We start from the raw sequence: 13,863 nt of genomic DNA on the forward strand, positions 1-13,863 counted from the left end.
GATGCGGAGATGGTGTCAGGAGATGCGGCGCAGAGGGTAGGTGAGTCGGGAAAGTGGGCCTTGGAAGTCACACCGAGGAGTCTCACTGCCATCCCCGTGGGAAGGGACCACCCTGAGGCCTTTAAGCACGGATGACAGGGCCGGATTTGATTTTGAGGTACATCATAAGAACTGGAGCCCGGGGCTGACGCTCAGGAAACAACCCAACGCCGCTCAGCTCCAGCTCTGCAGAGCCTCGGCTGCTTGTGTCTGGAGAAAGAGGAGGTTGGGACCCCAGGGAAGAACTGGGGAAGCCCGGGCGGCCTCGATGAGAGGGGTGATACTTGAATGTGTGCCCCATTCAGAGCAGGTGGCTGTGTGTGTGCATGCGTATGTGTGCCTGCCTGCGTGTGCATATGTGTGTATGTGTGTGCGTGCACGTGTATATGTGCACGTGTGTCCTAGTGGGCGGGGTGGCACGTGCACGGATATTCGGAGTAACTCAGGTGGATCTTGGCAAGCTGACTGTCCATGGGTTCTGCCTGTTTCCCTCCTTTATACCTTTGCTCGCCAGTCCCAGGCCTGGTCGGTGAATGCAGGTGGTGCTGTGGTCCAGGCATCGGATGGACCATCTGTGCCCCCTGGGGAAACCTGGAGGAAATACTGTCGGACAGCTCTTGCTTTAAACGGATCCAAGACACCAGTCCCAAGCACTCAGTAACCCGTGGCAACCCCTAGAGGCTGCTGCAAGCTCGGCAATGGGGACGGCTGTGCCCGGGGAACCTGCTGGTTCCCAGACACGGAAATGGCTGAGTGGGGGGACGAGATCACGACTGGTCTACGCACATATGGAATGCTCGAACTGATGAGATCTGAAGGGGGAAATGCCCATTCCCCTGACAACCTTCTCTGAGGGAAAGAGAAATATTAGAAGAAGTGATATGAACAAATACGATACTTCTCCAGTGGCCAACATTTATTAACTGCACAACGTTTAATAACTGAACATTTATTAAGTGTATTTCTCTCCGTTTGCTCAAGGGCAGTTCTTCAACACTGGAGTTTGGAACAGTTTCTTTGGCAATAACTAACCAGCCACAATTTGGGGTGCCTCATAAAGCCTGGAAAATACTGTGGCCAGAACAGCCACACGGCAGGGGCCGTTCAGGGAGCGGTGAAGTGTGGGGCCAGGGACTGTTGTCTTTGGAGGTCTTGTGATTAGAAACCGGGTGTCTGCTGGCCTGCTGGCCCCAGGGATTTTGTACTAAACTCTCTCTTCCCAATCTTGGCCATTGGTAAAGATGCCAGGACGGCCCACCACCATCATCAACACACACTCAAATGAAACTACACTTTTGAATATGAGCAGGGATGCTTCCAAAGAAGACCAGAGTTCTGCACTGTCCCCATGGGCCTCTGCTTCTCCTATTCTCTCCCTGCACCGGATCTCATCTTTGCATCTCCCCTGTCTGTGGCACAGCAGGGATTCTGCTTGATGCTTCCCCTAAGCAGCCAAGAACAGGAATCGGAAACATCTACAGCCTCAAGACAAGTCTCCTCAGCCCTGCTTCCAACCAGATCGCCACTCCTACACCCCGAGCTGGACTTCAGACCCCGGCGTAGGAGATGATCACGGCCCCTGCATGACACAGGCGCAGCCACGTTATGGATGTCCCATGGTGACCCGAGAAAAGGCCCTCAGACGTACACTGAGAACAGAGAGGCTAAATGAGATGGAGCCCAAGAATGCCCCCCACTTGACAGAGAAGGGTTCTATCTCTCCCAAGCCCTGAATTCCACATAGTTTACTCCCAGCCTACTCTCAAATCACCCATTCTCTGAGTTCAACCAGACCCCCTTACCCCACCCACTCTCCAGGTTCAGGGCCTGCACACTTGGCCGTAGGGGCCAACTTGCTACAGCCTTAACCAACTCCGCACACTTCTGCCTCCACACGTCTTTACCCCAAATGCTCATTGGATGGAGGCCTGTTCCATGTGACCATTCTGACCCAGGAGATATTTCGTGTGACCACTTTAAAACACCTTCTACGAACTTACTCAGAATGCTGCTTTATCTTAAAACTTAAAAGCAGTTCTAAGTGACAGGGACAAATGAGGGATTGGGTGAAGTAGGGTCAGACAGAGAGATGGACATGTTATCTCTTGAACACATTACTCAGCAGCAACAACAACAACAACAGATTCAATATTTAATCATTTGGTTTTTTTCTCCCCAGCTACCTAAAAATATCCTTCACGGTAGAATAGCTCCTTCAAGATTGCCAAGTTAGCATGTCACAAGTTTGCTCATACTAGAACCTCCAGCTTCCCACTCCTGGAGTCAGTTAGAAATGCCTTATGATTTAATTAGTGGCCACCAACAGGAACTTAAGCAAGACAGACATTTATGACCTCATATCTCATGAAGTCTGCAGGTGGATGATTCCTGGCACTGATTCAGCTGCTCAGCAGAACAAGCTGACAGGGTCCCAGCCTCTTTCCATTTTTCTGCTGCCATCCTTAGGACATTTGGTATTAGTTCTCACTCTTGTTACCTCATGGTTACAAGATGGCTCCCACAGTTCCAGGCATCACATCTTCATACAAGGTGCGGGGGGCGGGAGAGGGAAAGGAGCAATAGTTAAGAGGCTGTTACACCCACCCTGGGACAAACTGAATCAGAACCAAGCTAGTGGGGGTGGAGAGGAAAAGATGACACAATTGAGATATATTTAGAAGCAGAATTGGCATGGTTCAATGGTGGCAAGGATGAGGAAGATGGATTTGAGGTTTCTAGCTTGGGTGACAAGATAGAGAGTGGTGGTGGCAGTGGCTTTAAAGGAAATGGAGTACGGAAAGAACAGATCTGGTGTAAGGGGAAAATGATGATCTTGGTTTTTTAGTTCTTTAGTTTGGTTTTTTAGTTTAAGGGGCTCTAACATTGATGTACAGATATTTTATAGAAAACTGAGAATCAAATCCATAAATCAGAAAAGCGGTGGGCACTAACTCCACACTGGTAGTAGCATGCCATGCTAGTGAGAGCATGGAGGACGGGGATGGGATGGAGATTACGGAGCCACAGACCTCTGACGTGTGCAGAAGTCAAGGAGATCCAGGAGCAGGGTGTCAAGGAAATCCCCTGAAGGAGGTCAGAGATTCAACAAGCAGGAAGAGATCTGCAGTACTGAGTGACCTCGAAATCAAGGAAGCCCAGGGCTGCAAAATAGAGGCCCTGGGTTTGGCACTTAGACAACAGATTACCTCACTGAACAGAGTTTATGGAAGGGAGGCATTGAGTCTACTTTATACTGGTTTGAGGCATCTTAGGAAATGAGGTAGTAGAGTCCATTCCTTCAGGAAACATGAGAGGTGTGGTCACATGAGCCATTCTGGCCCAGGGGTTGTAAGGTTGGTCTTGTTGAGGGTCTTGTAGAAGAGATCTTCCTCCCTGTAAAAGGCAAGGAGCAAGGAGAGCCTGCAGCTCCTACTGAGTCTTCCTGTGTGAGGACGTGATGGCTGGATCTGGGGCAGCTATCTTGTGACCAGGAGGGGAGACATCATCTATACACTGAGGCTAGGAGAGTGGAAGCATGACATGAGCTTGGTCCTTGGTCTTCAGGGAGCTGATGAACTAACCCTGCGGTCACCTACCTCCCAACCTCTTCTTAACTGAGAAAAACAAGTCCCTGTTGCTTAAGCCACTTTTACTCTGCTTATAAATGGTATGTTGAGCATACTGTTCATGAAATGGAATAAAAACGAACTTTATAGTTGTTTCTCACCATCCCCGGAAACTACTCAGAGGGGATCATAGCTCCATAATCCTAGATGAAAACTCTGGCGGACCCTTAGGCGACAGACAGTCTGAAGTCACTTTCAATAACAAATGCAGTCACAATTCTGGAAGTCACATGGTCCAAGATTAATTTAAATTTTTTTAAAAAGCCCTGAACCTGATTTTGCATCAAGTCTTCCCTCCACCACCAGGCCTGTGTCAGGCCCAAAGCCTGAGATGGAAAGGGGTATGTAGCTGGCTTCTCTCTTTTTCTACCTCATGTTTCTCCTCTTTACACCCAACTCTTGCCTCTGCCAGCTTTTCTCAGGTACATTTGCTCACTTAGGGTATGGGAGGGTCTTTCTTGAACAGGTACCGCCATAAGCTGGCTGAGGTTCTCTGGTCAAGGCAGATGTGAAAGCTGACTTTCTTGTAGGTCCTTCTGTGGGTTCCTAGAATATTCCCATCTATGAGGGTTCTTCTCTGCACTTCCTTGACCTTAGGAGATGCACCTGTCCTGGGGCTCTCCTTCCTCAGCCCCATAGGGAGGCTGTGCCCACCTCTAGCTTCCTGCTGCTGTGATCCCCCCACCCCCACCCTGGCCCAGTCCGACTCATCACATGCCAATTTCCCTCCTTCGGGGCCCATGTCAGACCGAGGGGAAGCACTGGTCACCCTGTGGCTGACCCCAACACAACCCCCTCTCTCTGCCAGCCACAGGCCTCTTTAGCTTTCTCACTTGTCAGCCAAAACCCTCTTTGAGACCCGCTTTAAGGTGAGAATGGTAGAACCCCTACCCCAGCCACCACAGAAGAAATCAGAAGGAAAAACCATTTGAGAATGCTCTGTGTCTCCGCTCTCAATCCTTCTGTGTTCTCCATTCCAGGAGTGGTTCAAGACCTTCTGGGAAGGTCCTCAATCACCCTCTTTGGAAACTCTGCACATGACAGCCTGGCTCTGGAATTTGACCTTCTGTATTCTGCTGTCTTGCTCAAAACTTTGGTTTACCCACCCATCTCTGAAATGCTTATTAGTGAGAAAAATAAACCTCTATGGTCTTAGCTCGAGTCTATTACCCGATGGTGTGGAAAGCAGCCAAAGAGCTTCACCATGCGGAGCGGCTGCATGACTCTCCTGACGCAGTCAAGTCAAAGCTGGTAACTTGTAAGAGGAAAAAATTGTCAATGTCCAACAAGAGATGAAACAAACGAAACATGTATATGATGGAAAATTTTGCAGCCATTTAAAACAATACTTTGGAAGTATCCAAATACAGCAACTGAGGACAATGTTCACATTTTGTTAAGTTACATATAGGCAGAGGAAAAAGACTAATAGGAAATACGTTAAAAAAAAAAAGGTCAAAGTCCAGTTTGGTGGAAAATGTAACACAGATACATTCTATATGCACAGAAAGTAGCAGGGCGGATGCCTGCCACGCCCGCGGCAGCAGTGGCCTTGGGGGAGGAAGCTGGGGGGGAGGGACTATTCTGAAGTTCTCAACCATACACAAGTATTCCTTTTTCTTTTCTTTTCTATTCTTTCTTTGAGATTTTACTTATTTATTTGTCAGAGAGAGAACACAAGCAGGGGGAGCATCAGGCAGAGGGAGAAGCAGGTTCCTCACTGAGCAGAAAGACTGTTGTGAGGCTTGATCCCAGGACCCTGGGATCATGACCTGAGCCGAAGGCAGACGCTTCACCAACTGAGCCACCCAGGGGTTCCACAAATATTCCTTTTTCAACTAAAAAAACCAGTGGTTTTTTTTTTTAATTTGACATTTTTGGAGGGAAAAGGATAATAACTTTTTTTTTTCCTTGGTGGAAGAATTAATGGGCATTTAAAAAAATCTTTTTGTTTCTTCTGTATTTCCAAATCATTATGTATTACTAAAATACACACACACACATACACACACACACACGATAAAACTGCCCCCCCCCCCGTTCCATTTCTGAACAACTGAGTTCTAAAGCAATGAGTGATGGAAGAACACAGCAAGGTGGGGATCCCGGGACGGGGGGCAGGGATGGCCCAGAGTGGGGTGGCAGAGCCCAAGCAGGGTGATGAGAATAGAGCCTGGGGGCAGACTGGTGGAGGTAATGAGAGTCCAGAGGGGTGAAGACAGCTTCCCTGTATTTCAAAGCCTGCCCCCGGAAGGGAGGGGATCCACGCAGTGGGGCCACCCAGCCAGGGTGCCCTTGAGCACAGTCGGATGGGAGGGGGAGCCAGTGGAGAGGCAGCTTGGCAAGGAGCGGCAGCACCCAAAACCACCCACGCGGGGGAGATGTGGGCAGCAGAGACGGAAATCGGTGACACACAGAGGGGTGGGCAAACGGGCGAGTATAGGAGAGGCAATGGAAGTCAGTGTCTCACTGCTGGAGAAGGGAGTTGCAAACAGGAAAAGGAAGAAAAGAAGAATGAATTTAGGGGTGTTGGATGGGGATCAGAGGTGTGGGTGTGTGCTCACAGTTTTCAATATACAGATAGATGCAGAAACAAGCTTAGAACTAAATGTGAATCTGCATGAATTTGTGTTTAAGCAAATCGAGCCGTTGTCTCGGCTTGGGATGCTGTGGTAAAATGTCACAGACTAGGCGACTTAACCAGCAGGCATGCACTTCGCAGTTCCAAAGGCGGGGAAGTCCAAGAGCAAGGTGTGGCAGACCGACTCCTGGTGAGGGCACTCTTCCTGGTTTGCAGACTGCCACCTTCTCACTGGGCTCAACTCGCTTTTCCTCAGCACACCCACGTGTGGACAGACAGATCTCTTTCTCCTCTTCAGATAAGGCCACTAATCCCATCCTGAGGGCTCCAATCTAAGATCTCATCTAACCCTACTTACCTCCCAAGGGCCTCATCTGCAAACACCATCACACTGGAGGGTAGAGCTTCAACACAGGAACACAGACATCCCGTCCACACCAGATGCAGATGCATGAACATATATCATATTACATATTACACACACACATCTATCCATATACAAACACCACATGGATTCCTTACTTCCGTCCAATGACTGGGCCTGGGAGGGGTGATGCCCCAGTAGCAAAGAGCAAAGCTAGCACCCAAATCTTGGCTTTTACCTACTTATTTTCCACTAAAAGAAACTCAGATGCCTTGCAAAAAATGGCCATTTCCAGCACTAGGAAGGGAAAGCACAAAATGAGCCTGGCGTGGTCAAAAGGACTATCAGAAGGACACAAAAGACAACTTGAGTGAGTTCTCACCGCTGAACAGGGGACAACCAGCCATTGTAATGAAGACTAATAAGCATGGGTTTTAACGCTTTGAATCAAAGAGGAAGTCACGATTTCACACTGATATAAGAAGTGAATAAATTGAAAGTTTGGTACAGACTAGGAGGAACATAGTAGCTCCCCACAAATAATTATTAATTACTAAGGGGGGAAATGTCTTTACAGTGAAGAAGCCTGGCAGATGCCACCTTAATCCAGGGATCAAAGTGAAATAATCAGTAATGGGACAAACCAAAATTGCGGCCCATAGGAGAGGATACAATACAATACAATACAGCGCCATTTCTGTCATGTTCCTGCCAAGGATGGATAATCTGAATCTCATCACAAGGAAACCCCACTGGAAGGGACATGACCCAGAGTAACTGCCTGTAACCTTCAAAAGTGCAAAGATCACAAAAATCAAGGGTAGGTAGAGGAACGGTTTCAGACAGAAAGAGACAAAAGTGACAACCAAATGCAACTCATAATTCTGAATGGGGCCTTTTGGCTACAAAGGACATTGTTAGGACAATGGGTAGAACTTGAATGAGGTCTGAGGGTTGGATGTAATATATGCATCTAATTTTGTCATTTTTGGTGGTTATATTTTATGTATGTAGGAGAATGCCCTTACCTTTAGGAATTACACACTAAAGTATTTGCAGGTGATGGGACATCAGGTTGGCAACTTATTCTCAAGTGGTTTAGGAAAAATATAATTCTTTGTAGTAAATATCCAACTTTTCTCTAAGTTTGTGATCCTTTCATAATTTAAAAATATTTTTTAAAAACCAGTAAATTCGGGGTGCCTGGATGGCTCAGTGTGTTAAGCGTCTGCCTTAGACTCAGGTCATGAGCCCAGGGTCCTGGGATCCAGCCCCGCATTGGGCTCCCCGCTCAGCAGGGAGTCAGCTTCTCCCTCTGCCCCTTCCCTTGTTTATGCTTTCTCTCTCTCTCTCAAATAAATCTTAAAAAAAAAAAAGAATTATTCTCTTATCAAAAAACCCACGAAAAAGTGTTTTCTATTTCTAAGACACAAAAAATGTTTGTATTTATATATTTGAATTAAATATCCCTAAATACGTAATACATGTGATTGTATGTTACATATTAATGCACTGACAGCATACGGATATGCCACATGTGTAAACATATAGTTCTGGGGCCTGGAAACAGACCTGGACCTCCTTGTGCGAAAACAGAGGCAGCAAGCCCTGCAGTTCCAAAGTTCTAGGGAGGTGGGCCGGCCTCATGAGGGCCGTGTGGCTGCAGCCGGAGGCTGGGCCCCTCCTGTAGCACCTAGCCACCCACTTCTGAGATAAGGCTTCCAAAAATCCTAGAAAACTCAGAACTATCAGAAATTCAAATTTTCCAACATTCTGTCCACCGTCCTCAGAAATCACTGAAATCCCAGAGATTCTCCTATTTCAGGATCCCCAATTCTTGACACAGACAGCCAGTGCTTTCATGGAAGCCTGAGGGCTTGAGGCAGACAGAGCAGGGTTTGAGTCCCAGCTCCACCCCATCTGGTCTGAGCCTTGGTCCCTTCACATTTAAAGGCAGCTGCTTCTCCCAGGGCGGTGGCGGGGGCGGGGGGGGGGCTGAAATGACATAACCCTAAAGCCTTCACCTCCAAGCCCGGTAGATGACAAGGTCCATGAACAGGAACTGTTTTTCTTTATCAGTTAAAAGTTCACGTTTCCTTGTTTTAAGTGTGGAAATGTGGCTCACCATTTAGATAAAGTGAGAAGCCTGGGCCTGGGCTCCCACGTGTGCTCTCCTTTCAGTCAGGGGTGACTTCTGACCCCGGCAAGGTTTTATGAGATCTGCTTTATGGTCCTAGACTTTCTTCTGGCACAGGGTGAGGTCCAGGCAGTGTGAGGTAAAGGTCAGTATCAGGGAAACTGAAGGGGAAGGAAAGCTTTTAAGAAGTGTCATTGTTCTGGGGCACGGGGGTGGCTCAGTCCATTGGGCGACCGACTCTTGCTTTCTGGTCTGGTCATGATCTCAGGGTCCTGGGATCCAGCCCCTTGCATCGTGCATCGGGCTCCGCACTCAGCAGGGAGTGTGTTTGAGATTCTCTCTCTCCCTCTCCCTCAGATAAATAAATAAATCTTACCCAAAAAAAGAAAAAAAGGAGCATCACCGTTCTAGTGAGATATCCTTATCCCTTTGCATCGGCAAGTTTCTGGTAGAAAGTTTCAGTAAACCCAGTCCATGTTCAATAACGGTTCCTGAACACTAACTGTCTAGGAATGGCAGATAAAGAAGAAAGAGATACAGTCCCTGCCCGAGTGCTCACAGAATAGAGGGGAGGGACGGTAGTCCCACAGAGGTTCTATTCCTACACTTGTGGCTTCCGTGCTCATCGCATCTCTGAACACAACCCATATGCCTGGCATTTGGTGAAGGTCTCGGGAGAGAACCAGATGGGTAGGATGTGGCTCGGCCATAAGGAACCCACAGCTTACTGCAGGAGAAAGACAGAACACAGACACCTCCCAAGCATAGGATAAAGGTACTCTACCAGAGCATTCCCTTACAGGAAACCATGAGAGGGTCTGGAAGACTGATAATCAGGAGAAGTGTGATCACGGGCAGAAGGAGACACTCAGGAGTGACACTGCAAGCTGGAGTCGAGGGGCTTGTGGGGAGCGTGGGAAAGGAGGATGGGATGAGACCGGGGAGCTGGGTTGGCTCTGGTACCTTGAGGACCTTGTGTGTCTCACTTGGAAATTCAGACTTGGCCCTGTGGGCGGTGGGGAACCACGGAAAGGTTTCAGCAGTGGAACGAGGTGGTCTGATTTGTATTCTAGAACGATCACACTGGCAGACACCTGGGGGATGGATTGGGTGGGGGTACAACCGGCTCTTACGGACTGTCTTGGGAGAAATAATGGTGCCCTGAACCCCAGTAGTGGCAGGTGGAGTAGAGTGAGGTGGGCGATTTGCGGGTTTATTTGGAAGGCTGACGCTGGTGAGGAGCACGGGTGGCTCCAAGGTTTCTAGTTCAGGTAGGGGAGTGGGTGGTGGTGGTGCCGTTAATGGCAGCACAGGAAGAGCGGAGTTGACCACACGAGGGCAAAACAAGGGTTTGGGGTTTATATTTTGAGATGCACCGTAGGAATCAATGTAGAAATGAAGAGTAGGTAAATCTTGGGAACATGGGCCTGTGGCTGGAAAAGGAGGCGGGTACTCAGTACATGAGATGGCGATTATTGGTCCCAGGGTCGGCCGCTGATGGTGGTGGTCCATAGAAAGGAGGTGACTGAACATAGTGCAGAGTGGTCAAGGGGTGGTGGGAGAGCCAGGAGAATGGAGAGAACCAACGGAAGCAGAAGGTTCCAGACTGAAGGGAGCGTTGCAAAGGCAAAAGGCACAGGTGCTAAATGAAGATACAGGCTGTGGGATGGGGGCCAGGGACGCACACAGGTCCCTGGTGACCCCTGACACAAGTTCCAGGGGTGTTCCGGGGGCAGATGAGAGGCTTCAGGGGATGAAGATGTCTCAGAAGAGGGCGGTGGATACTAGTCCTTCAAGAGACGAGGAGGTGAAGGCAAAGAGGAGGAGAGATGAGGAAAGGCAGGATTCACTGGCTTTAGGGTAGCAGCAGTGTGACTCCGGGACTTGATGACTCAGGAGCAAGCTCTCAGAAGAGGCAGGAGGAGGGCCCAGAACAGCAGGGAGTGAAGAAGGGGAGCAGGAGGGAGCCGCTGAGAGAGCTTAGGACCGAGGTGTGGGGCTCCCAGGCCTCTGCGGAGGGAGAGCTAGGAGGGAGGGGAGTGTTGTCCTTGGCACTTGCTGGGATGAAGAGGCCGAGGGCTCCCAGGTATCACTCCTTCAGAGGCCTGGGCTCCAGGGCAGGGAGCAGCTGGCCTGAGGGGGGCTGTGTCTGGGCAGGGCGCGGGGTGGCCCCTGCACGGGCCAGGGGTGCGGGTGCAGCAGCTCCTCGGGGGAGCTCAGGGCTCAGCACCCCGCAGAGGGTTACTCACTGCTGACTCAGACCCACGTGCTCATTTGCATGTTATTCATTTCAAGCCAAAATGAGCAGGAATACCAGGAGCATTGCACCCCCTTTCCGAACAGAACCACCCCGGATCTTCCGAGTGCTCCTGCTGGTGTGCTGAGTCTCTCTGACTTAGACATACTTCCTTTTTAAAGGGCTCTATTCAGTCATGCCCACATGGCTGGCTGTGAAATGGAGCTGAGAAAGAAAAAAAAAAAAAACACTCAAGAAGTTCATGTCCTCTCTAAGAATCTGCAGGTACATTTTAATTTTAGGTTAAGTGCTCCCAGCACAGCACTTCCTCCTGGCAAATATTTTATTTTTGTTTATCATCTATCTCCTCTCAGCAGAATGTCACCCCCACGAGGACAGGAACTCTGCTTTGTATGCCTGTGCCTAGAACGGAGCCTGACATACGGCAGATGCTTAACCAACGCATGAAATGATAACAAGTCCCCTTCCAAGCAGCTTCCCTAAACCTTACAGCCCTCGGCACCTCACAGTTGAGGAAAGGGGGACTGTGAGAGGTCGAACATGTCCCGAGGTTCATCAGATTGCAGGGAAGGGGAAGGTCCAAGCTGGACTTCCCACCTGTCGTGCGGTCGTTCAGAAACTACTTCGGCGTTTATTAGGTGACTCCTCCTGTGAAACCGATCCACGCTAAGCCAACTCTGACGAGGACAGCCCTGGCAGGAAAAGGCAAAGGTACTGCTTTCCACTCAAACAGAAAGAGCTTCCAAGGAGCTGAAATGACCTGGCCAGCTGGGCGGCTCAGTCTGTCCCCGGTAGGACAGGACTCCTAAGGAAGCCAGATACCCCCCGCGTGGCTAGGAGCCCATGTAGAGCCGGGTACTCTCAGGGAGGCCGTGAACCAGCGCCATGAACTGGGGTCCCTGCTGCCTACTCTCCAGCTCACCAGGAGAGCCAGCCACCAGCCTCCTTCTGTCCTTCCAGCTCTTCCTTGTAGGAAAATACCTGAGCGACTGAATGGGGCTCCTTCATTCCAACTCCACACACGGTTTTCATCAACTCTCTCAGGTAATTGTATCTTGTTGACAAGGGGAAACCCTACACCTAGCAGGAAGTCACCTTGCAACAATTCTGACCCTAGTGTCTGGGGAAGGCCACCTCTCTGTGAATCCCGGCCTGTGTGTGGGTCACTGCTGGCTTGACCCACTGTGTGTAGGGGGGTGTACCTGTCCTGCCTGTGACCTAAATTTTGGCTGTCTGTGTTATACTTCTGTTGCCCACAGCTGGAGGGCTTGGGCTTCAAACCACGGGGGCAGTATGATGAGCGGACAGGAGCCAAAACCACTCTCCATGGCTCAGTCAGCATCCCGGCTTGTAAGTGGGCAGTCCGAGGATCAGAGAAGAATCCAGCTGTTCGAGTTTCTTTGCTAACTGGAGTCCCTTAACTGTTCGTACGGACCAAGGCATGACTTGGCTTTTTTCCTACTTCTCAGCAGCTTATTTTTGAGAACAGGAAAAAAAAAATCCGATTCTCAGTGCCTGGGCCAGAGCAGAATAACCACTAACAAAACAGCTGTTAACATGGCCAACGCTCATTCCTGCTAACTGTTTTAGTTAAGTTAAAGGACTGGCAGGAGAGAAATTCTGCTGGCTCTACAAGGAAAACCATTTCAGAGGTAGTCACCAAAAGCAGCAGCAGCTGTCATGGAGCACAGAGCTGAAGCTACCAGGGGCTTCACCGGCTCAGAGCTGATAAACACTCAGCCAAGCCAACTGCCCATATGACACCTAAAGAGCTCAGGAAGCCAGGGTGGCGTAGAAGTTTCTTTCATTAACAGTTTTCCATTCTCTTAACCCACAAATCCATCAGCCCGGGTCTCTTCAAAGATGATGTCAGCCTCATCTAACTGTGCCGAGAAGGCGAATGTGTGAACGCACAATCTGCAGCTCTGGTATTGACTGTTCGGTGCTGGGATTCCAAGGGGCTCCTACGGCTTGCAGGCACAGGGAGCTAGTTAGTGACAACGAGCCAGTCGCTCAATGGCTTCTATTACAGCACGGGGTAGTCACGAGAGCACGGGGCTGAAGGGACCGTTATCTAGCCACTCTGAACCTGTTTCCCCATCTGTTAAACAGGGCTAATAGTGCTTAACTTACTGGGTGTTGGAAAAATTACACGTGATATTACATGCAAAGCACTTGGCACAAAGCATCGTACACGGTAAATGCTCAGAGAATGTGAGCTGTCATCCCAGGTCTACGAAAGCCCAGAAAGGTGCTATTTGGTCTTGCCATGTTGTCCTAGAAATTTCTACATCTCATGGTCATACCTATGAGAAAGTACCTTTGTGGGGCGCCTGGCTGGCTCAGTCGGTTAAGTGTCCAACTCTTGGTTTCAGCTCAGGTCATGATCTCAGGGTGGTGGCGTGGAGCTCCGTGTTGGGCTCTGTGCTCAGCGAAGAGTCTGCTTGAGATTCTCTCTCTCCCTCTGGCCTCCCCCTGCTCGTTTGCACTCCTTCTCTATCTCTAAAATAAATAAAATCTTTTTTTAAAAGGTAACTTTGTAAGTAGGGCTTTCAGAAAAGACAAGCTATTACAAAATGTTACTAGGCTTTAAGTGACTTTGTCAAGTGGTAACTGAGCATGCTCGGGCACCCCAGATTTTTGGTTAGGAGTCCATACGTTACTCAAGATTAGAAAGCACTGCTTTATTCCATAGCATTATTTTTATTATTAGCTAGAATCCACTAATAAAACTTTTTCTCAGTCTCTTTTTTAAGGAAACGCAGGCTTGGTAAGGTGTTTTCCCTAAAGCAACATTTAGGAATATGCTGGACTGAACACACATTTAATGCAAGCACCTCCCTTTCCTGTCTTTACATC

Source organism: Ursus maritimus, unplaced genomic scaffold, assembly GCF_017311325.1.
Source record: "Ursus maritimus isolate PB19 unplaced genomic scaffold, ASM1731132v1 scaffold_21, whole genome shotgun sequence".
In the NCBI taxonomy this organism is placed as follows: Eukaryota; Metazoa; Chordata; class Mammalia; order Carnivora; family Ursidae; genus Ursus; species Ursus maritimus.